This window comes from Agrilus planipennis, unplaced genomic scaffold, assembly GCF_000699045.2.
Source record: "Agrilus planipennis isolate EAB-ADULT unplaced genomic scaffold, Apla_2.0 scaffold53, whole genome shotgun sequence".
NCBI classification, from domain to species: domain Eukaryota; kingdom Metazoa; phylum Arthropoda; class Insecta; order Coleoptera; family Buprestidae; genus Agrilus; species Agrilus planipennis.
Genome location: NW_020438880.1, coordinates 1010872 through 1036007, shown reverse-complemented (window position 1 = coordinate 1036007; position 25136 = coordinate 1010872). Strand labels below are relative to the sequence as shown.

Sequence of the window (25136 nt, the reverse complement as noted above, 5' to 3'; positions counted from 1 at the left end):
CGGCTGAAGAGGACCCTAGTTGGTCCTAAAACGGCCTGAGGTAGAGGGGTTTTAGTCGGTAGGTCCGAGGACTTCTTCCTCGGGAATCCGACACTACCCAGTCGTACGGACGGCTGGGTGTCTTCTGAAGATTTCCCCTCTTCCACGAAAACATAAAACAAAAAAAAAATCGCACCCTGGCGGAAAAGAAACACACTGATATGGCATCATAAATTCTCTAAACAGTTATTAAACATAATACAAAAAAGCTAATCTTACGTGTATAAAACAACAAAATCGAACAAAGGGTGCACATTTATGTTAAAAAGAACATCAGTGATTGCATTTTGTTTTTCAATTTTTATCCAGAACATTGCCGTAGAATTCGATCGACTGCTTCCTGAAGTTAGGGGGAAATACACTTTTAGAATCGTTTACTTAGCAAGCGTATTTACAATTTCAGGTTATCTTTGTGAGTTTCCTTCGTTTTATTTTTTTTAACGCTCAGTTAGCATGGAGGTAAAACATCAAATCAAACTGCTTAGTTCATCAAACGTGCTCGAGTTGAATCGCTGTTTCGAGAGCGAATTCGCGTCTAAAGCGAAAACTTTGGAATGTTCGTGTAATAAAGCTGCCTTCAAAATTGCATCAATTAAAAAGTTTCGTTTCCAAATAAGGGCGCTAATTAAAAGACATGTTGTTTAAGGAGAGTACCTGAAAACTTAAAAAAAATAATAAAGTTGAAGGTTAACTTTTTAAGGAAATTTATAAACTCGTCGAATCCCCTCTCTCTTAAAACTAATTGTACTTTTTCTCGAAAGTTTTAATTATTTCTCAACGAAACGGAAAAACAGGCAGTAAACTTGTATTAATTAATATAAAAGGGAATTATTATTTCAATAAATTATAAGAGTGTATAAAGAAGGGAAAAACCTAGAATATGTCCTATCAAATTTCGGTCACGATAGCATTATTAAAGGAAGAAGTAAAGTCTTCTCCTAAAGGATTAAAACTGGAATAGCTCTATTTATAGTTAACAGTTACCAACTTAATTATTTTCGAAATTCTTATTGTATAAGGGAGCTTTTTTAATTTCTAAACTTTCCAAAAGTAATAGCTTGTTTTATTTACATCACTACGAGAATTACGACATTCTTTGGGTCTGAATTGTGAGGGTTTTCCATTCAGAAAGTGCCATTCAGTGCAAAAACCAGTTTTTTGTCTTTTTTATTAATCCCTGTTCTTTAATTTTTACGTTGATAGCTCTATCACATTGCCCAGTACAGAAGGCATCATCAAGTGTTGCACTGCATTCTATAAATGGCACATTCTCCCAGAAGAAATAAGTACCCTAGGTTTATATTCACATAATTAAGATTTTAGATTGCACTGATTGTTTTGACCTGGATTCTGTGTTGGTGTCTGGTTACACCTCTAAGTACACCATCTTTTCCCGTAAGTACACTATGACGTTGAGGTGTATTACACTTTTACAGAGTTTATTACAATCCCTCGTCCGATACTATGACTGTTTACCGTGAAATAACGAGCAGTATTTTCTCAAAATGTTGGTTTTAAAGGAGCGAATAAAACTCGATATAAAACACTATACACAGATTTTATTTACAAATGAATTATTAACTCTAAAATAACGGATTACAACTACAGGTACAACGAAGAAAATATGAATCAAAAGCGCAAGTTAACAAGAAGAAGGACAAAACGTAACTAACTGTAAATTATGTGACAAAATCAAAAATTGTTCTGGTGCAACCACCAATACCTGGTATCCAACAAAATAATACGAGCCAGAAGCCAATGAGGAGAAAACCCCAACAAGTTATGACTGCCTCGTGCTATGAAAATTCTATAACCTGCATACAATTTAAGAGCATCGATAATAAAATTAACAAAGGTGGTTGCCGTCGAAAACCTTCGCAGAATCTGACCATTGGGACCAAATCGGCCTATTATTATTTGCAAAAGAACTTTCAAAAGATATTTGACTATCTTTAATAAAATAACCTATACCTGTAATAAAATAAAATAGGTTTAATAATGGTAAGCAAATCTATCTTTAACGTCTAAAAGAATATTAAAATTGAACTGAAACAATGACATATCCATAACATGCAATAGACATACATACGTAGGTGTAATACATCAACACATGAATGTATATGTATATTTGAACGTATTCAATTCGTATAAAAAATATAATAATACCTTGGAAGTCCTTACTGAAGGATGCAACTTTAAGGGACCAGATTTTAAAAAGATAAGTTTTTACGACTTAGCGCTCATTGAGACTTTTGATCTACACGTTGAGAACTACCAAAATCCAAAGGTTCAAAGAATTTGACAGAGGGTCATTTTCCTTAAGGATTTAGCGGGGTTCTTTCCATGAATTTTCTTTTAGAATGAAACATTTCCTAAAAAAGACATAAGCATTTTCGATATAATACACTCAAAGAAGTTATGAAAACAATTCATTCTTCAGGAAAAATGTGATAAACGTACTTTCTGTTGTAACTTTTATGAACAGTTTTCACATTTATAAAAGTAAGATACGTTTCTTGTAGTATTATAGTTAAACTACTCACTTTAAAAATGCACTTTACCAAACAAGTTGATTTTAAAAATTATCTTGTGATTAGAATGGAAGAATGTTTGACATGCTTTGATGTTGATTTTATCATTTCATCTCACTTAGGTACAAAACATAACGATGTTTTTCTCCTTCTATTCACACTTGAGTATATTTTTATCAGTTTGGATGGCACTGACTTAGTCGGTCGTTACCAGACAGACTTGAACACCTGCCAAAACGCGTATTACTTGAATATCTTACATTTTCCTACATCTTAAACGACTACGAACGAAGTCGCGGCTTGGGTTAAATAAATTGCCACAGATATTACGTAAAGTGTGATAGAAGAGAACGTCGAAAACACCTGTAAACTTATCAATATCCAGAAGTGACTTATATTGTGCTCTCGTGCCTATAAATGATGTAAATGTGTTTTTAATATCTATCAGACACGTTTGTGTACAGGATTAATAGGTACACACAACCTAGCGTTCTTCGTATAGGAAACTAACTGGTTTTTGAAATTTTACAATTCATGTCATTAAAGTAAAAGGTAAGAATGCTGTTTCTAACTGTATTAAATGCTAAGAATTAAATTTCAATTTTAAATGTTAATGTTCTTCATAAATCTGTCATTTAAGAAGGCTAACAGAAGTCTTTTCTACTTCTAAAGATCACTTTTTCGGAATAATTCTTTTCATAATTTAATCGTTCAAGATACGTTTATCGTTAACCAATAAATTGCTTTTTATATTTAGTATATAATGTGCTTTTTACACTTATGTATGTAGTAAATGCGGAAACGTCGAAAGGTTAAATTGAAATTGTGTTTTGCTAATTAATGTATGCAAGACGGAATACAGGCCGGGTGAGCACGTTAGCAGTACAATGTAAAGGTGTCGGTGGGTTATCAGGTCAAATGAGTTGTTATTGCCGGTATTATTAGTGTCAGTTCTACGGTCGTACGGAACTACAATGTAAGAAAAATTACATAAACGATATTTTGTTAGGTATGCCTATGTAAAACGTATGAACAATAGACGTTATTAAAATTATCAAATTTGTATACACCATTGGCGAACATACGAGGTCTGTTCAAAAAGTATCGCAAATTTTGACTTGTGCCCTAAACATACATAATTCATCGAACCACGTGAAGTTATTTATGTAACATTAAATCACATATTGCATCTAATTAATTTTCAAACTTATAAACTTACGAGGTCTGATCAAAAAGTATCGCGAATTTTGTGTTTTTTCAAAAACTATTTATTTATTCATAAATATCTATTTTGTCCCCTTCTAAGTAATCCCCACCGGATATTATACACTTGTGTCAACGTTTCTTTACAATCCTCGAAGCACTTCAAAAAATATTTTCTTGTGATCTTGTTTAACTCCTTCTTCTATACCGATATTATCTCCTTAATTATAGCGTAGCGTCGTCTTTTCACGATTCTCTTCAGTTTCGGGAACAAGAAAAAATCACAGGGGACCAAATCTGGGGAACACGGTGGCTGCGGTATCACTAGTGTGTTATTTTTGTCCAAACATTCACGCACAAGCGACAGTGTGTGAGCAGGGGCGTTAATATAAAGCCAATTTTTATTCTTCAACAAATCCGGGCGTTTCTGGCGGATTACTTCGCGCAAATTGCGCATAACTTGCAGGTAATATTCCTTATTGACTGTTCTACTCTGTGGCAAGAACTCATGATGCACCACGCTCCTACAATCGAAGGAAACTGTAAGTAAAACCTACACATTCGACCTAAATTGGCGCGCTTTTTTCATGCCCAAATCATTGGTAAAAATCTAATGTCAGGAGTTTAAGTCTTTAGCAACTTCTCTAAGATGATTCGACGATTTCTTCACTTCATCAATATTTTCGTCTGTTGTTGACGTGTTCGGGCGTCCGGCACGCTTTTCGTCTTTCACGTCTTCAAGACCCTCTGAGAACATTTTGTACTACCGATAGACGTTGCTTAGTTGAAAACTTGCCTTTTTTTCGGTTTTGGCTCGTGTGGTAGCTTCCATTGGGATGATTGAGCTTTGATTTCCACGTCATAACCATAAACCCATAATTCGTCACCAGTTATGACCTTCTGCAGCAAATTTGGATCGCATTGGACAGAGTTCAACAGCTCCTTAGCAATATGTTAATGCTATCCTATTTTTGGTCGAAATTGAGCAATTTTGGAACGAAGTTCTTGGCGACTCATCTCATGCCCAAATCATTGGTAAAAATCGAATGGCAGGAGCCAATCGATATGTTTAGGCCTTCAGCAACTTCTCTAAGGGTATTTCGGCGATTGGCTAATACTATTTTCTTCACTTCATCAATGTTTTTCGTCTGTTGTTGGCGTGCTAGGGCGTCCACCACAGTCATCGACGTTCACATCTTCTCGTAATTCTGAGAACATTTTGTACTACCGATAAACGTTGCTTACGTCCAAGGTAACTTCATCAGATGCCACAGTCAACATTTGGAATGCGCCAGCGCACTTAATTTTGTTTTTCACACAAAATTTGATATAGATTCTTTGATCCATTTTTTGGAACAGGCAAAAATCGAAAACGGACCACGTGCAAGCAAGGCAGGTGTCAAAAATTAACTGAACATTTAACATGGCCGAACGCCACAAAAAATGGAAAATCGAATATACGCAAGCCTCGGAAATTCAAAATTCAATTCTATTAGAATTACCCTACGCGGATCGCGAAGATGCTCCTTGGTAAATAGCGAGTTGATGTAATATCCAAGTACATGTAGTGTATCGCCATCTAGCGAGTATTTGATACTATCTAGCGCTTGAAATAATTCAGTAGCAGCAATACACTACCTGCATTTGGGCAGGAGTGTATTTTTAACTTATATTTTAATATTCCTTCAATTTCATAATATATAACAAGTTTTTACTAGAAAAATGGTTCCATTGCAATCGATCCAACTGTTTCAAGTAGTAGTCCGTTCAAACAGACAGACAAATAAAAACGAAGTAGCCTGGATTACTTCTGACAACCTCTTCTTCATGTTTGTAAAATGTCATCGAAATTGGTTCAGTCGTTTCGATGATTAAGTAAAACAGCATATAGATTGACGGACTAAAATCTTCTACAATCTTTTTTTGTAAGTGTCGTAAATGTCTTAAAAGAAAACAAGTACGAGATCATACTAATGCTATGTAAAAAATGTAAAAATGATAACTGATATAAATTTTACATTTTTTACATATCATTATTGATTATTATTTCATATTGTTGTTAGTGTTCTTTGACTTGCACCACAAAATGTTATTATTTATCATTACTTAGGGGCTGGAGTGAATTGGATAAGTTAAGTTAAGATAACTTACCCAAGTATGCCGTAAAGCCAGTTGAAGTAGCAATCCGAAACCGGCCCTGGTTGTGAACTGACAAACTTAACACGCAAGACCAAGACCGAGACTATATCAGCAAGACCAAAACCAATACCAATACCAAGACTAGAAGTATTTAAACAAGATCAAGATCGAATAAGTATAACCAAACTTGGATAGTCTTCTTTTACTCTTGCTTTGCATATCACTATAGACCACAGGCCAAATTTTTTCTGTTTTCTAATACTGAACTCGTACAAATAACAAATTCATTCAAACGAGTTTTCTAGAAAATATACTCATTTGTAATCGTTGATACTGCGAATCGCCTTCAAATATTTTAATAGATATATAATAAACAGACATCAGTTCTTAAAGAATAGATATTTGTTAATGCATTTCCACGGTTACTCCATTTTCAGCATTTAAAAGAACGTATTCTACCATTTAATAACCTTCGAATCTTATAAAATAGTTTTAGTGTAATAAAAGAGATTAAAATGCTAGAAGGTGGAGTGTAGGAGTCTAACTAGGCTGGTGACATACTTGCGACAACGCCGCGCGTCGCCACTACTGCAATAATATTATAGTGCTAGCGGGAAAACCGCATCACGATTTTACCTAAAAATTTTGCGTTACGTGCAGTTTCATATTGTTGTGTTGTAAAAATTAAGTACAATCGAAACTGTGTGCGTGCCGTATGTAGTAAGAAGGCGAAAACAAACAAGAAAAGATTGCTCGGTTCATCCCCTAAATACCATACGTTGCAATAAGAAGGAGTTCCACACTCTACATGAGGAATTGAGGAAATATTCCGAAACGTTTACTCCTTTACAACACCAGAACTGTTTGCATTCTCATAGTCACAACAATAACAGTATTTGATAAAATGCAATAAAGCTTAATCAACCAAAAGAACAGTAGTATTGCTAAACATAAGTAAAACCTTGGTGAAAAGTTGGATTTAAAATAGAGGTTGGTTAAAATAGAGATGCGGTACGTTTTTTAGAATCCGGTCAGGTACCAGACAACGGCGCCGGGTACCCGACAGTATGGCCGAACTGCTACAATTTAAAACAGTTATATTATAAAATTTCCAATAATGTCAAAAATAACACTAAAAATATGCCAAATTCAAATGCGGCATCGTCTCATGTTTGAACGTGTGCGTTTAAACTAACGAATATGATCGATTGTGGTAGAGCCGCCATTCACGGCGCGACTGCTGCATGTTGCGACTTTGCCGCATACGGTCCGCCTGAATTGACACGCGATGAAGTCGCAAGTACGTCGCCGGTCTTACAAGATACCTATAAAATGTATGGCTGCGCCTACGGCTTATGTCAGCACCTCAATTTACATCACGTTATCACTAGAACTATCTGACCTTTTGTTGAAATTGTGGTAGAATTGCTCGTGTACGTAAGACGGTTAACATTCTTGCGTGCTACAAACTATAAAACAAATTTTATTTACATATTAAAGCCGTTACAGTTTCTAGAATGATAAAAAATTCTTATGTTTGCGACTACTGTAAGCTGTAAGTGAAAATTTTAATAAAAAAAATATCACAGTTAGTTTAGGAACTTTGCGTTTCATTTAATATCTATATAAATAATGTAAGAGAATTAACTTTTACTCAAATGACTTCATCGTTCAGCTCCACCAGCTATTTGCTTACAATTAGTGATTACTACTGCGAAAATGCAGTAGTTGTTAGCCTGTATTGAGGTTGTTCAAATCATTCAACTATGACAACCCGCGCAATTAGAAAAGGAAAGAAATTTGTTAGAGTCTCATTTGCATAACAATGGCTGTTTTGCATGACAATCGACACATTTCCCTGCAAACCAGTATGCAGCAATTACTTTTAAACACAAACGAAGAATGACTAAAGAAATGGGCACTTGAAAAATATTTTCGGGTTTGCTCTTTTCGAATATGAGAAAGCTGCTCATGTAAAACACATTTCATCGTATATTATTTGAATACTATTATTTACTGGATTTTAAAGCGGCTTCATCAAGTACAAGTGAAACTTCAACGGACAAGTGGAAAAACGAATCGCAACAAAATTTTTACTTCAAGTTTTACGGGCAGGTTTTCAAATTGGACAAGAAGGTACATTAACAATATGCCTGTAAAACATGAAGTAAAAATTTTATTACCATTCATTTTTTCACTTGTCTGTTGAAGTTCACTTCTACTATGTGTCGCAGCACTCATTTGATTTTCACAGGTTTACTGCAAATTATGATTTGTTTATGATAGGTACATTTTAATGAATGCATTTTTTACTTTTGTCGTTCCCTCTACCGCTGTTGCCCCTCACCGCGCGATATACCGTCTACCCCCTCTACTCGGTCGTAACGCTTTTTCGTAACAGAAAAAATCGTAATACCCCACGTCTATAAAGAAGTTTCACTTTAAAAAGCAGGTATTTTGAATTTTGAGACATGGGGTATACTTAAATTTTATTTATATTATGCGTTACAATCACATGCCGAAATAAGTACTCATGATCAGTTCAAAGTTAGATGAATTGCCGAAAATATGATCCATTTTGGAATCTGAGCAATTCGGAATTGTCCAAATTCTGAATATGAATATACTTCGGCAGATGATTATTTTCAGTTTTAATGCATTTCGCCATTTCTGCAATTTAGGAATAGTCCTCGAATGAAATTATTTATCAATGAAAGCAGTATTCATTTCTCAGAAACAGCTTATAACAGTTGAAAATCTTAACAATATCAATTTATTGCAACAAAAAGAACTACCATGACACTTACTGTTACATTTGACATTACTAGAAGTACATTTGCACATCTTATTTTGGCATTGTTTAATGCAACTATATTTTATAAACTCTTGCTTGGACCTTATTTCCTTAGCAACAACCATTGAGCATGATATTGTTGAAATATCTTGCATAGTTTTAAATTCAGTACACAAAATGAAAATATTACTAACCTGAAACTAATTTTTTTATGTACATTTTTTTTATATGATAGTAGTCATATCATTCCTAGGTGGGGAGAGTTTTCGGTCTTCGTCAGAATGTTTATAATCATATTCTGTTAAAGTAAATTCATATGAGTTGCTTGTTTCCGAAGCCTCTATAATTTTAATAGCTTGATTACATATTTTTAAGGCTTCCTAGTACGTCAAAAAAAACAATTCTTACTGAATATATTTTTATTTTCCAATCACAACTATACAAATACTAGCTATATAGGTAACTCTTCTATGTATTTTTTATAGTCTTAACACCTAAGCATTTTTAGGAAACATGAAACTAAGAGCTGGAGTCGTTTTTGAGAAGTTATGATAAAATAATTAAACAAACTATAGGGGTCTACTAAAACTTCGCATAGAACTTCATTAGAAATGTAAAGTTGATTAAAAAATTAAAAAAACAGTCGCCAGGATATCCGTTTTTTTTGTTGCATTTCATTTTCTAACGTTATTCTACATAGTCTTGTTTCAAAAAGCGCATTCTCATTACTTCCTCGGTAAAATGCATTTGCAAGGTAAACGAGAAAAAATTACTAATTTAGTAGGTTAGCATTTTCCCCTTTTTGGATAGAGATGCATTCTAACATAATTGTTATATTACGTTGTTTAAAGGTTCTACCAATATCATCGCACTAAAGATGAAAAATATTCTGGAATTCCTGTTCCTCTGAGCATAAATTCCATGCATAAATTCCACTAACGTTTTGATAGATACATATTTTTTGTTATGAATATTATTACAAACAGTTTCATCATCATCATCATAGGAGTCGTCAGTCTTAAAAACTGGTGGGACACGCACCTCTGCTCTTTCCTGTCTTGAGCTAATCATCGCATTTCCCTAAAATTAGTACATCCAACATCCTTCACTATTTGTGAACAGTAATTTAATTTAGGCCTACATCTACTCCTCTTAACTCCTGTTTCTGCTTCTAATGGATCTCTAACTAATACTTAATGTCTAAAAAAGTGTCTTAGAAAACTGTATTGCCTACTTCTAATTGACTGTCACAGCGCCCTCTGTTCTTCTACTCTCAAAATCGACATATTCCTTCCATACTACCTTACATTACAATAAGAAATAAAGTGAGACATAAACATAATAAGTAATGAGTACAGCACACGCCGTTGGGACTCTAGCGGACTCCTCGATCTCCGCGCGGCTGCACCTTATTCTTGCTTGGATCTCGTTTCCTTACCAACAATCTGCCTCATTGAGCATGGTATTGTTGAAATATCTTCTATAGTTATCAATTCAGTACACAAAAATGACAATATTGGTAGCCTGACACTTTTTAATGTACATTTTCTCAACAACGCCATTAGCTGTACTTAGTTTATAAAAACTCCTTAACTCCTGTTTCTGCTTCTAATGGATCTCTAACTAAGAAAGTGTCTTACCAATCTATATTGCCTACTTCTTATTGACTTCCACAGCGCCCTCTGTTCTTCTACTCTCAAAATCCACATATTCCTTCCACACTACCTTATATTAAAACAGGAAATAAGGTGGGACATAAGCATAATAAGTTAGTCGTAACTTAGGTTTGCTCTGCTGCTGTGGAAACGAAAACAGAAGAGAGAATAAATTACTCTTATTTTAATGAACTCACTACCACTCGATTGATGAATGGAATGATATACGTTAACGAATTGTTTTGTTTTTATGGTCAATAAAGATATTAATAAAGGAGAGTTGTCACTTCCAACCCAATTTATTCGATTTATCGAATTCGCTTAAATGTAATGCCGACCTTCCGATTTTTATTGTTGTCAATCTTTTTAAGTGAGGCGTAATACTCTAGTGATTTTTTTACGTGATGTCGCGCATTATAAATCAACATTTCTTTTTATGACATAAGTATTATGGCAAATAAATAAGTTTATCCTGGTCCCAAACTACAAATTTATTTGGAAGGGATATTATATTTTTAACCGAATTTTTCTTATCCTTCTTCATCGTCATCATAGGGTCGTCAGTCCTAAGACTGGTTGGACACACACCTGCACTTTTCGTTAACACTAGAACATTCCATGTCCTTAACTATTTGCGAACAGTAATCTAATCTAGGTTTACGTCTACTCCTCTTAACTCATGTTTCTGCGTCAGATATGTCTCTGACTAGACCTTCATGCATGTGAAAGTATCCTACCAACCTATCTCGCCTCTTTTTTATTGACTTCCATAGAGTCCTGTGTTCTCCTATTCTTTCCAATACATCTTCATTTCTTACTTACTCTATCCACGGTATCCTCATTATTCGCTTCATCATCATCATAAGGTCGTTAGTCCTAAGACTGGTTGGACACGCACCTCCACTCTTTCCTATCCTGAGCTAATCTTCGCATTTTCCTAAAAATAGAACATCCCTCATCCTTAACTGTTTGTGAGCAGTAATCTAATCTAGATCTATCCCTATCCTTGCTAACTTCCGTTTCTGCCTCTAGTATGTCTCTGATTAGACCTTCATGCCTGAGAAGATGTCCTACTAACCTATCTCGTCTATTTCTTATTCACTTCTATAGAGTCCTCTATACTCTTACTCTTTCTAATACCTCTTTATTTCTAACCTTCTCTATCCGCGGTATCCTCATCATTCGCCTGCAACATCACATTTCGAACGCTTCGTACCGTTTCTCTTCCGCTGCGCCCATCGTCCACGTTTTGCAACTGTACAGAGCCGTGCTCTCTGCACACATTTAACAATCTTTTTCGAATTTCTAAATTAACCTTTCGGGATCATAAAAGGGAGTTCTTTCTACAACTGGACCCTGCGCTATCCTTTGTTTTATTGTTTTCTTCTTTTCATCCTGAATTATCTGACCTGCGAAACACCGAAAATCTGCGACTTATTCCAATTTTTCATCTGCTATCGTTATATTCCTTCTTTCCCTAGCTTTTCTTCTGTTGTATACAAATATTTTTGTTTTACTTTTATTTATTTTCAGACAATACTGTTTTGTCAAGACTGCTTCCATTTTATTTAAGGCTATCTCTAACGCCTCCTTGCCAGCTACTAATTCTTCTGTATTTTTATTTCTTTATTATTAATCTTTCTTTTTAAAGCTAAAATATCTTTTTTCATTTGGACAAAGTGGTCATCATTTGATGTTAAACAATTGAAGCAGTGTGTGCTTTAGCAGTAATATTTTCTTCCCATTTTTTGTTCGTATGTCAACAAAACCTATTTTAACGAGCCTGTAGTTTTTGTTGAATAACTGAATTAATAAAAAGCTGTTTACACAATTTCGCCACGACGCCACAGCTTAGCACAGAGTCCAGCTTGGTTATTTATTTTGGTGTACATTTTTGTGGTTCTCTAAGTGAGCAAGTTTTTTATGGAACGACAAGCGTCGGTAGGTAAATGATGAGAAAGCACATTCTATCATTCAATTTTTAATTTAATATCTTGACATCACCACAAGTTTTATTTAACGTGACGATAAATTTGTTTTACAAAAAATATTTTATAAAAAAAGTTTGTTATACATTATAGTTTTATAAACTCAGAAGACAACATTGAATTAAGGATTGGAAATTTTAAAAACTGTTTGATAATTAAGATCCCATTCACATTAGCCATATGATGCGTCATATGCTGAAAATGACGCAGTAAACGCCATCTGTAGCACGATGCTACATTTTAGGATTACGTATGCTCCAACAAGGTCCACTTGTGTGGATATCTACTTGCTGAAAACGAATCCCGGCGTAGCCAACCTCAACGCGATAGGCACGTTAGCTTAATCGAATAAAATAATTCGAAGTGGTCTGTATTCTGTCGAAACTGCCAGACGCGGATCGCGATTTCGATTTTTTTGGATCTCATCAGCGCGTCGCAGGCAGCTCCGACAGACCAACTTTTACCTGCTGTCTTAACAGTGCGTTTTAGAAAATACTACAAATGGCGCAGTAAACGCCATCTGTCGCACGATGCTACATTTTAGGATTACGTATGCGCCAACAAGGTCCACTTGTGTGTATATCTACTTGCTGAAAATGAATCCCGGCGTAGCCAACCTCAACGTGATAGGCACGTTAGCTTAATCGAATAAAATAATTCTGTTATTTTCTTTTATTCTATTTCTTTAATTCTAATTTGTTGGATTATTTTATTTAACTCTTTATGACTTTATAGTGGCAATTAGCACTCGAGGTCGTCCGCCGCCGTTGGGTGGCAATTGATGTATAATTAGGAGGGAATTCGACATACTGAAAATTTTAACCTTAATTAAAAACAGGTATATGGAAGGGAACTAGACATTATCCGAAATTTCACTGTCTGCTTTTGTTACATCAAAGTGTTAGTGATGTCTATAGGCCTGCAGATTCACGACCGCCTGGGCAGGGAGCGTTGTACGCCTAATGTGAAACAGGGTTTATTAGGTTAAGTTAATAATCCTTTTTCATGTTGGTAGATAGTTGTATTAACTAAAATTAGAAAAGACTACCTACCGTAATTATTTTTAAATCATATTTATTTCAGCAGAGTTGCTAAAAATTAGGTCAGAACTTTGTGCCTGTATTATGTTTTAATGGTTGTTGTTCGCAATTCAGCAATTTTGCTGGATAATATTTTATTAAATTTATATTAAAATCAAACAGAGCTTAGGAGTGATGTACATTATATGTAAAATTTGTGCTTTTAGCCTAATGAACGACCCACTTTAATTCCCGTAGCGATTAATTCAGCTTACTAATGTAACTACACCTACAACAGTCGATGGTCAAATAATAACAAAGTGAATCTGTTGTTGGAAGTAAACAATTTCATATGAAAATTCGATTTTTTAACAAAACCAAATTCACTGTGTAAATGGCATACACACTGATATCTGTATAACGTGTCCCATATTTTATTGTTAATATTTTTCGAATTTCACCCCAAAAAGAAAAAATAATTCTAACGAGTCTTTTCCGAAAACGTTAAAGCGTGCTATTGAGCGATTGAAAATTATTTGTTTTTATTTTTTTTGTTAGTTAAAAAAAATATTAAAGTGCATGTCTGACGTTCGTTCACTCTTCTTAACGTAGAAAAAATTTAATGATTTTGTTGTCTAATAAAATCGTAAGTGATGATTGTATGGAATATTCCTCTTTTTTTCGGGTTTTTGAACTATTTTAATTACTTACCTGGATGCATCCACTGTCTACGTATACGAATATTGTCTTTATAGTTACCACATTTGCCTTTTAACATAATCTGCAGTGTACAAAAAACATCGTTGGGCTTCTACAAAATTATTTTTTTTCCATGTTTTACAGGAAGTATGGACGGACGTCAAACATATCTTCGAAGTATGATCGAAGAAATGCAAAAATGATCGGAATAAAGACACCCTACTGTATAGGTACACGTAAAAGTTAAATTAGAACTAAAATGGAAAACTTTCCTTGGGATATTCAATAGGTGTTCGTATGCTGTTGCAAGTTACTCTGCTTTTATACGTGAGAAACTTACGTACAATTTGAAGCTACCACTATAAAAGAAAGAAATTTTTGGGCTATAACTGTCGTGTCATTTGTAAGGAACAGAGATGTGATTTATTTAAAATACTTGCATATAAAATGCAAATACAAAATAAAAAATACCTATTTTATCTTGTATTTAAATAGATACTTTTTTGAGAAAAGCATTTTGTATTTTATTTAAAATACTTTTCCAAACATACTTTCTATTTGTAAAATGCAAAATACATTTTTGTCGTTAAAAGTTTTGCTAGTCCCACCGATCAAACATTATATAAAATGATAAATGAAAGTTGTTTACATTGACCATTGAAAGTATTAGAAGCTTAAAAAGAGGACAAAGAGACATTCCATGAATGTCTTCTAATTCTTTAACTGAAGAGAGCCCAAAAAATTCTAAACTGCTTGGAATGGATAATTTAAAATATTGGATCGATATTGTTTTCATGGTTCAATGTCATGATCCATGGAATTTTGAAGTTCCAAATTGATATCAGCCAAATCATCACTTATCGTACCTTCAGCAAGGAACTACGGAATTCTATGAATTACGACAAAATAGGCAAAACAATATCGAATTGATGTACATCAGCTGTGTAAAACTGAAAACTACAAAAAATTGTGGTGTGCTAATAAATGCAAATAATCCAAAACCCGTAGCAAACGATTCGAAAAATTTCACTTATTTGATGAACCCAAAGTTGAAGAAACTATGGATTCCATTTATTTCTCTTATTACAATGTGTAAAAGATCAGAAACAAAATGTGGTTGTAAATATTTTGATATAAAATGATTGATGTTGATTTTACATCAGTAAAATTATTTGCAACCTTATTTTGGCTCTGACCTTTCGAGCTTAACAAACTAATTTGGCATTAGTGTCTTTTTTCCAATTAAAATGGGTGACAAAGCCAAATATGGAAGCATATAGAATAATTATTTGTTGCTGAACTGAAGAAACTATAACATAAAGATAGAAAAACTTTATCTCAATCACTTCAAAGAGATAAATATAAATCCTACTCAATTTTCGTAGCTGGTGGTATAGTGTAAACACCAGTGTTAGTATGGAAAAACTCCAATATTTAAAATTTGAGCAAATGCCTGCAAAGTTTTCTTAAAAAATATTTTATACTCACGAAATTATACAAAATCAAATAGGTACTACAAAAAGGTATTTATTTGAAAAAATATTCTGAAAGTACGTAGTTTGCATTTAGCATTTAAAATACAAAAAGGAAATCTATTTTGTAAAAAAGTTTATCTTAGTGGGAGCAGGGGGTTGAGTCGCTGCCAATATTGTCCAGACCCTTATACTCACCAAAAGTTCAACCCAAATATGTATTTTCTTCTAAGCCTGTATGTCTAAACCATTTCAGTATTATAAAAAATATAATTCAGATTACTTTGAAAAGATAAAAGTTATAAAAAATTGCCATCGTTTTACAATGTAACCGAAGGAGTTATAAATTCAGACATAAGTAATAAATTTTATAGGTTATATGGTTAGTTGTCTCAATGGTTGTTAACCCTTTGTAATAGGCCATAAATAACATGGAAGTGTACACGATGTCACAAGCCAGAGTAGATAATACCAAATGGGATATACGCGATGTATTTACCAATATAAATCAATAAATCCCGAACAGTTACTAACAGGTGCATGTGTTTGCACAACGAGCTCATTATCTTGAAAAATACATGATATCAGGTAGATATTACACCTGAATTGAAAGGAACATCTCAAATTATTAATGAAAACAAAACTGGCAGAAAAAATAATCAAGCAGTTAGAAGCCTCTGACAATCACTCACTAAAGACTTCCCAAATTACATAAACCAGAAGCACAAGTATGCCAAATCGCGGTTACCATTGGTCCACCAACCTATAACGTCAGATAGATTATGATCACCTTGTTGTCTCCTCACCATGTTCGAAATTGAATACTCTTTGTCGAAAAACTAAACAGAATCAGATCAAAAAACTAAGCCAGCTTCGATGAAGAAATGTACTATTCGCTGATCGACGTGTAGCAGTGGGAAGTCCAGCTAGCCTGCTAATCGCAAAATACACTGGGACGACAGTCCATCCGACTCACTGGCATCTAAATGTGGATGATACCTTTGTCGCTTAGTCACACAGAAAAAATGAGTTGAGCAAATTTTTAAATAACTTAAACAGTCAGCATTTATACATTTGTCAGAGAGGAATATGAAAAATATGGAATAATTCTTTTCCTTGACATGATTTTGAAAAGAGTATCAGGATAACTGGCACATGGTGTCAAAAAAAACCACTCACATAGATAAATACCTGAACACTGCTTCTAACCAGTATTCAGTTCAAAAAGGGCGCTCATCAAACGGTTACAGCTACAGCGAAATGTAGAAAGTAAGAGCCACCACAACAAGAGTAACAACGTCAGAAAAAGAAAAAACCATAATATGCCTTCCATAATAAAAACACTTCGAAAAAAGGGAATAAAAACATCATGTCCAGACATAAAAATTTTCTTGATGTACTATTGACACCAAGAGTTTACCGTATATCTTATGAATGTGGCAAAGGTTACATACGCATGACACTGCAGTATATTAACTAAAAATAATGACCACAATCGAGCAATTACCTTAATCCAAAAAATCGGCAATAAGATAGCACGTGTTTGGGGAAGAACACACGACGCTATAAGTTTAAAGATATAACTGTCCTGGTTAGAACTTCTGTTTTCCCAAATCTGGCTAGTCGTAATGCTTTGGAACAACAAAGTAAACAACATATAAACAGACATGACGAGTTTTACACATCAGCAAACCTTGGAAATCTAGACTGAAGAATAAACAATGTGCCACCAACCAGAGGAAAACAAATAAACAAGACAACATGGTTGCAACGGTGCAGAAAACCACCCAACCTTCCGTAACGACTCCAGTATAAAAAGGATAAATGTAAACATTCGCGTCTCAGCACTTGTCGAGTTACCACTGATGATGCGGCCAATGGAGAACGGCGAAACGTTTGGAACGGCAAATTTCCATTACTGGACCACGGCAATACGGCTCAAAAGACAACACCGATTTCAGAATAACAGTAACAATAAGCAATATGTTCCAAAATTGATTGTACTTCAATTATTTATATATTTTTTTAATGATTAACAAAGTAGACTCCATCACATTCATTAAATTTTTAAAGAAAGTAAAAATGACATTTGGCGTTTTTATGTTAATATGACAGGCAAACAGGGTAATAACCGTGCCACATTCATGAAATTTGTTAAAGCTTGAAGTACTTGTTACAATGATCTATTTACGATTTAATTATTTTAGTCCGTTCCTGTTTTCAAAACACAACTCTTGGTTTTGAGTGTTCAAAAAACAAGTAACAAAAATACATTTGAGACAATGCTGTATGTTTCTACCACGCAAGGTTCGAATGTAGAAAGCTGAATAAATCGTCGTCACAGTATGTCAGTATTCATCGTTGTTTGCTGCTTGCAGACGGGTCACGGGACATTTGATAGAACCAATCGCGAATAAAACCGACAATGTGGCGTCCGAAACTGACCAATCGCGTCCAACGATTTTAAATTGCCGCCGTGATATCTACTATGTATTATAGCAGAGCCGGGCAAACTAGGCTCTTTTGACTCCCGAGTGCTCCTCAAGGTTAACCAAGTAGCTCCTCATTGATCCTGCGAGGGCAAACTCGGCTCTTTTGACTCCCGAGTGCTCCTCAAGGTTAACCAAGTAGCTCTTCATTGCTCCTGCTAGTGCGAGTGAGATGATTCTTTCCTTTTCTTATCCCTTTCAAACCCAATAGTTTTGCGAACGTAGTAACGAAAATTTTCGTAGGTATTATTTAAGTTGGGAGAGTGGCTTCGCTCGTCTACGGGATGAAGGGGCTTGATATGGGAGTGGAAAGGAGAAGAAAAAGAGAAAGCAAATGGATCATTACTGCTTACTCTCTCGTACTCATTGAAGGGTATGGAGTGACTCAAACTAACCTCATGTAGCGGCTCCTGCGAAGTTAAAGTTTGCCCGGCTCTGTATTATAGAACAAGCTAAGCTTGTTTTGCTCATCAGTCCACAGGTTTTGCGTGACGGAAAAATACCCTTTCATATTGAAAATAAATTGTAAAATTATTTAGAATTTCCAGACGTTTTCAGTATGCGACTGGGCGCCAGACAAACTTACAAAAACCGGACAGTTCAAGAGAAAATCGTATCTATATGGCAACCTTAGTCTGAAAAAGAACAAACTAAAACGTACTTTTTATTGATACATTATAGAAATAGAATAAAAGGATTTTGAGTGCATCACTAAAAACGGGAAAGAACCTAGAGGAAAGTTTTGTTGTAAATCTCTTTCGGTACGTTACAAGTGCGCAGTGCTGTACTGTACATTTTTCTAGGTATTTATTTTGCGCTTTTCAATATCACTCTACTCTCTACGTTTGGAATTTCATGAGGAAACGAAGTGTTTCGCTTCAATGAATTTCTTTTACTTTAAAAGGCGCCTTAGTACCTACTAAAAATCGTACCCCTTACGGTGCCCATTAAAGCAATTGGCTGCGGACTGCACAAAAATTTTAACAAATACACATTTTAAGGGATTTTAACGTAATACCAAGCTCGTTGACTAACAGTTATTAAAATGTTAGAAAATGAACTAACATACACTGCACAATGTATAATACGAGGGATGTTTCCAAAGTTCTGGGAATTTAGCTATAATTTTTATTATTTTATTATTTTATTATTATCGTTAATATGACAATGTGAATACATTTATCCCAACGATAAACTAATTTTTTTAAGCCGTCAAAGAATTTTCGGTGTCTCCTCAATCCGCCTATTTATGGTACGTTTTATGTCAGTTATGCTTTCAAATAGAACACCCCGAAAGGTTTTTTCAAATCTGGCAACAGATAATATAATCACTGGGCGCAAGATCCGGAGAATAAGGGGGGTGCGCAAGCAATTCTCATCGTAAACCGTTCAAAACATCCTTCGTTTTTCTTTCGGTGTGTGGTCTTGTACTATCCCTTTGCAATAACGGACGCTCATGCAATTTTCCAGGCCATTTTTTGACAAGTGCCTGTCGCAGTGGTCCGGATATTAAATTCGAATAATATTCTGCGTTAATTGTAGTGCCTTTTGCCAGATAATCCATAAAAATAATCCCTTCGCAATCTCAGAATACACTGAGCATAATATTTCCAACAGACGGATCTGCACGCGCCTTTAGTAGAGACCTTTCTTCAGGTTTGCACCATTCTTTGGATTGACTTTTGGTCTCAGGATAGAAAGAAGTAATCCACGTTTCATCAATGGTTAGTATTCGTTGCCAAAATTCATCACCGTAACGGGCTAACAGCTCTTGAAGTTGACGACAAATATCAGACCTATTGAGTTTCGGTTTTAGTCCCAACAGCCTTGGCACCCAGCGCGCCGAAATCTTGCTAACGCCCAAACAATCATCCAAGATGTCATGATCTTGTCCTGTACATATCCCTCAGCGCACAATTTGACGAATAGTCATTCGCCTGTCCTCTTTCAGTAGGTCTTCGACTGCAATAATATTTCTTTCATTTACCGATGTGCTTGGAGCCCACTGCGTGGATCGTCTTCTAGTGATCTTCTACCGATCTACCGATAAACAGCACTTTTGGATTCTGAAGACTCACCAAATACTCCTTGCAGTTGTTGAATAATTTCTGATCTTTTCACACCTTCTTTCCACAAAAAGAAAATTATTGCTCTTTGAGATTTTTCTGCGTCTTCCATGGTTATAAAAACAGTGATAAAAAACGCGTTTATATCAGTCGAACACATAAATGAGACTGAACTATATTGCACTAGATAGTTGCATAAATATGCCAAGACTTGTCTGGCAGCAATAACATTGTCTATAAGTTCTGCGTAATTTAATTATAGCACAATTCCAGAACTTTGGAAACATAATCGTTTTATTCTACAAATTGCCACCCTTCAGCGTCTCCTGCAAATATGAATGATACAAGGAAAATTCGGGACGGGATCGCAGTTTACTGTGATAATCAAAATGGCTTAGATAGACTCAAGGGCTTTATTAAAACACGGTTTGGAAACAAATATGCAGTAAATTAAGCCAAAATGCTCAATCCTCGTTTACTAGTAAAAAAAAATGTCTTGTTCGGTGATGACTTTCTTAGTGATGATCAAATTATCTCTGGTCTAAGTTTTAAGTTTGCTGAATAGTTTGGGAGAAATTGATGATTAGGTGAAAGCTGTCAAAAAATTCTCTATCAAAAATAGTAAGCAAAATATCGCTAACATTGTAATAGAAGTATCCCCAGTTCTAAGGACTCATCTCATGGAAAAAGGATTTGTTTGGCTTGGATATATGGACAAGTGCTATTTGCGATTAACTTAGTGCTACAAATGTCTGCTTTCGGTCATCAAGAAAAATTTTGTAAGGCTGCAGTTGCTGCCTGTCCAAAGTGTTTTAATGATCACGTGCTAAAAGATTGTGCTAGCAATGATCGTCAGTGTGTTAACTGTATTTCATTTAATAATTTTCATAAAGTTATACAAAATATACTTTCGTTGATCATTTAGCGAGAGATCATAATTGTCCTTTCTGTTTAAGAAAAATCGAATTGTTAAAATCACGTATCGATTATGGCTTGCGAAAACTCACAAAATAATAGAGCAGGTCACTTTAATGTTCGTTCTATCTTATCCAGTTTTTCAGAATTCGTTTACCTGCTTTTAGAGGGTAATTATGATTTCTTTGCTGTCACCGAAACGTGGCTATCTAATAATATTCTTAATAGTAATGTCGCTATTCCCAATTACAACTTTTATCGTAAGGATATTGCTTTTATAGTAAGGCGTCTGAAGTCTAATAATACGTGCGGCGCAGTTAATATTTCCTTACTTATGATAAAGTTCTGTCTCCCTGTTACTACCCCATACTTAACTCATATTATCAACTTCTGCTTGGAAAAAGGACACTTCTCAAAACAATGGAAATTTGCTATTATTAAACCTACCCTTAAAGAAAATAATCCTAATGGATACTCTGACCTGTGGCCTTTTGGTATATTGTGCCTCGTATCTAAGGTTCTTGAAAAGTTAGTCTATCTATAAATGGCCGAGTTCTTAGAACGCAATACAATTCTTCTCGTCACTCAATCTAGCTTCAAGATAATACTTAAACAGCACTTAAATTTAACTGACGACATTATATGGGCCCTTGATAAAAAGTTATGTGTGACCTTAATTTCTCGTGATTACTCTAAAGCCTTTGATAAGATTCCACATAAATTGTTATGTTCGAAGATTAAATATTACGGGTTTAATAAATCAGCAGTTTTTTAACTCATATCTTTCTCACCGATACCAGAGTGTTTCTATCAATGGCAATGTGTTAAGCCAACATTTGATTGTATCAGGTGTTCCACAAGGTTCTGAACTTGGTCCATTGTTATTCTTAATATACATATTTGCTGAGATTGCAAATTCTGTGAAGAGATGTCATCTTCATTCTTATACAGATGACACTGAATTTCTTCACTTTTTCCATCGTAATGATATTATGAATGCTGTATCCGAAATTAATACTGACCTAGATAGCCTTTGTCAGTACTCAAGCAGGAACAATCTTGTCATCAATCTTACCAAATCATCCGTGCAATTATTTTGCTCTCAAAACAAAAAGGATTTTGGACAGGCAAATCTTAAAATAAAAATAACGATATAGTGCCTTATTCTGATCACACCAAGTGTCTGGGTCTTGTGTTGGAAGATAAGTTGCGTTTCCACAAACATACTGCTAACCGTCTTCGGAATTTCTACGTTCGTTTAAGAATTCTTTAAGCTAATTCGGCACTCAATTTCAATTTGATATTCTGTAGTTAGATAGCGTCCAGAAGAAATGGAATACCGTGTATGACTGAAAATGTTTTCTGTGTATACACCATATTATTCCACACCACATTTATAAAAACATTTTTTTTATTAAAGGTATAATAACAGAGTTATTATGAACGAAACTGCCTTAGATGGAACACTCTGTATGTTCATGTTGAATGAAAAAATTTTGAAGGGGTTTATTAATTTTACCTTAGAAGAGGCGAAATAAAATTGTGGAGATAATTAAACGATTTTTTAAAACGTTTTATATCATTTATTATTTTTTTGTTACATAACAGTTAAATGTAAAATTGGAATTATAAAAAGTGGTGTTGTCCACTTCGAATGTACACTACAGTACCTATAACGTTTTGAACGAAATGAGAAGAAGATACAATTTAGCTTAATACCCAGAAATGCTGTTAATCTTTTACTTCTTTCAACCATTTTGAGGAAGGATTTCTAAGAATGTTTCGACCTCTGATGTCAAGTGGCGTATTGAAGAGCCACTGCCGGTCTTATCTGCAGGCAATATACTTTGTCTATTACCGGTTAAAGAGTATAAGATGCGAAAGGCGCCTAATGCCGCCAGGAACGAAGATAAAAATTTTCTTATAATACCTACGCAACAAATGGACTAGTTATGTGCAGGCAGGCTATCATCATCATCATCATCTCCTGTCGGTTTGGGTGTTCATTGATTTTTGTCGAGAGCCATTCCAGACGGTTTCGACAAATAAGTGGCACAAGAAATTTGACGAAAAAGTGTGGTTTCACTTACAGACTATCGTTCTTATAAAAACGTGCGTGACCCGATCGGGAAAGTGATATATAGTTATTCGAAGATATAAGAAAGATTGATGAGAACAATATGCTTCGGTAGAATAATAACGAAGTGATAATACTTATTTGGAATGGGCAGTAAAAACAGTTAGATAATCTTTTTGAGACTCTCATTATCAATATAAAATTTCATTGATTGACACAATCTTTAGGGTTGTTCCGTACATGAATGTAAAAATGGGACGGGTTTCCAATTTGGACCCGATATCCGTAGTGGATATGGTACTTTTTTATGATCCGGTCAGGTTCTGGAAAATGGTGCCGAGTTCTTGGCAGTACTAATTGAACTAGAGCGAAGAAAATGCTACTTAAATTTGCACCATTATATGCATACTGTTAAGATAAAACAAAAGCACCACTTAACAAAACGCAATGTATTAGTTAATATGTCACCCGCACCTTAGTAAACAAACATACCTACTATACTTCGTTTACTTTCTGTAGCGATGTGACATTCAGTTTGACCGGCGCTAAGTAGAAAAGAACACCACTAGCCAAACACATAACCGGTGAGGAGCGTATAATCCGTACAGTATTGCACGGAAAATTTGGCCATTTTATCCACTACAATTGCATTGCTCAAATGTGCTGTTATTGGTACCATTTTCTACTGAAAATATCAACGAAATGTTTATATATATTTGAAGACATATTAAACGCTTTAACGCTTGTTTTCGACTCGCACTACTTTTCATGATTGAACAAAACTTTTGGCAGGTACTATATGAAAAAGTATGTTTAATGAACAGGAGTCGAGAGTTTCCTTGGATCACTTCGGCAAATGCTGAGGCAGTAATATTCCACAGATAATCTTTCACTCTCTTCTGTCTTCATTTCGTCCGTCTCATCTTTCTCACCCGAACCACCACCCACTCATTCCCACGATTCTTGAAAGCAGGCTGAAGAGGGCCTTCCGCCCTACCTTCCGGCGTAGTGCAGAGGGACTGCCCGCCCACCAACATTACTGGCTGGTGGGAATGAAATACCCAAAAGTTTTTTTTTAAGTTTTTTAGCTCGATAGATGAGTAGTCTCTGTGTGCGCCGTCCCTAACCTGTGCCCATCGCTCGTCTTATCGCGCCCAGGAACTCGCTGGGCGTCTAATGGATCCCAACAATACGTATATTGCTTTTTAATGAGAAAAAGTATTTGGATTATAATATATAATAATTTCAAATATTTTACATTAATATCCAAATGGAATTTTTTTGTAGTAATGATTCCACTGGCGGATACCTTGCTACCCGTTACCCGATAAAATTACTAACCGTTGCATCTCTATTCGAAAGGTCTATCGGAACCCTATTGTTGTGGTAATGATGTCTGTCTGCTTCTCAGTTAGAAGTATTTAAAACTTCTGAAGGAAATGAGATATCCAATTGAAACTCACAAGTACTTAATATGTAAATCTTTGACATAAAGACGAAAATCGCATTTAAAGTTATGAAAAACTTTAATTGAAGAGGCATTGTACTCTGACGTAGACAGGATTTATTAAAGGGGTAGAGGAGGGGAGTCAAAGTACAAAATGCTGAGAACCCCAATTATGTATGTTATATATTATAGGTTCATTGTACATATAAGTAAAATTGAAAAGTTTACTGAAATAAATTGGTTTTGGCATCTGTCAGCTATAGCAGCCAAATTTCCGTAGTACCTTTGCTTTCATTAAAACAGGAATTTATTAGGTAGACATTTTAGCAATCCTTTTGTTTATTTTAAGAGTTTTTGTTGAAGTACATGTTATTTCAAAAGAAATATTTTAATGGATATTAAATACAGACTATTTAGTAAACAGCAAACTAGATATTAAAATAAATAAGTCATTTCCTTTCTTGCAATGTTTAAAAGTAAACATTTCAACTTATTATCTGTCCAAACTATTAGTCAATTAATATTAGCATTTGTCTTTCTCAGAGTCCAGAGTAATAGCTATTGTAATATATAATTTAAGATGTACGAAAGTCCAGAACGTTA

At 34.8% G+C, this 25136-nt stretch overlaps 1 protein-coding gene across 2 annotated transcripts in view; it reads left to right on the top strand.

Moving 5' to 3' along the window:
* The window catches only part of LOC108733126 (apoptosis-stimulating of p53 protein 2), a 237484-nt gene that overhangs the window by 132671 nt on the left and 79677 nt on the right, over positions 1 to 25136 (top strand). The window contains exon 1 of one of the 2 annotated variants that reach the window (XM_018464182.1): positions 2841 to 3122. The exons of the other annotated variant lie outside the window; for it this stretch is intronic. The gene's annotated coding sequence lies outside the window, so the exon portion shown is untranslated. Of the gene's footprint in view, positions 1 to 2840; positions 3123 to 25136 lie in introns of those variants that run through there. 2 annotated transcript variants of the gene reach the window in all.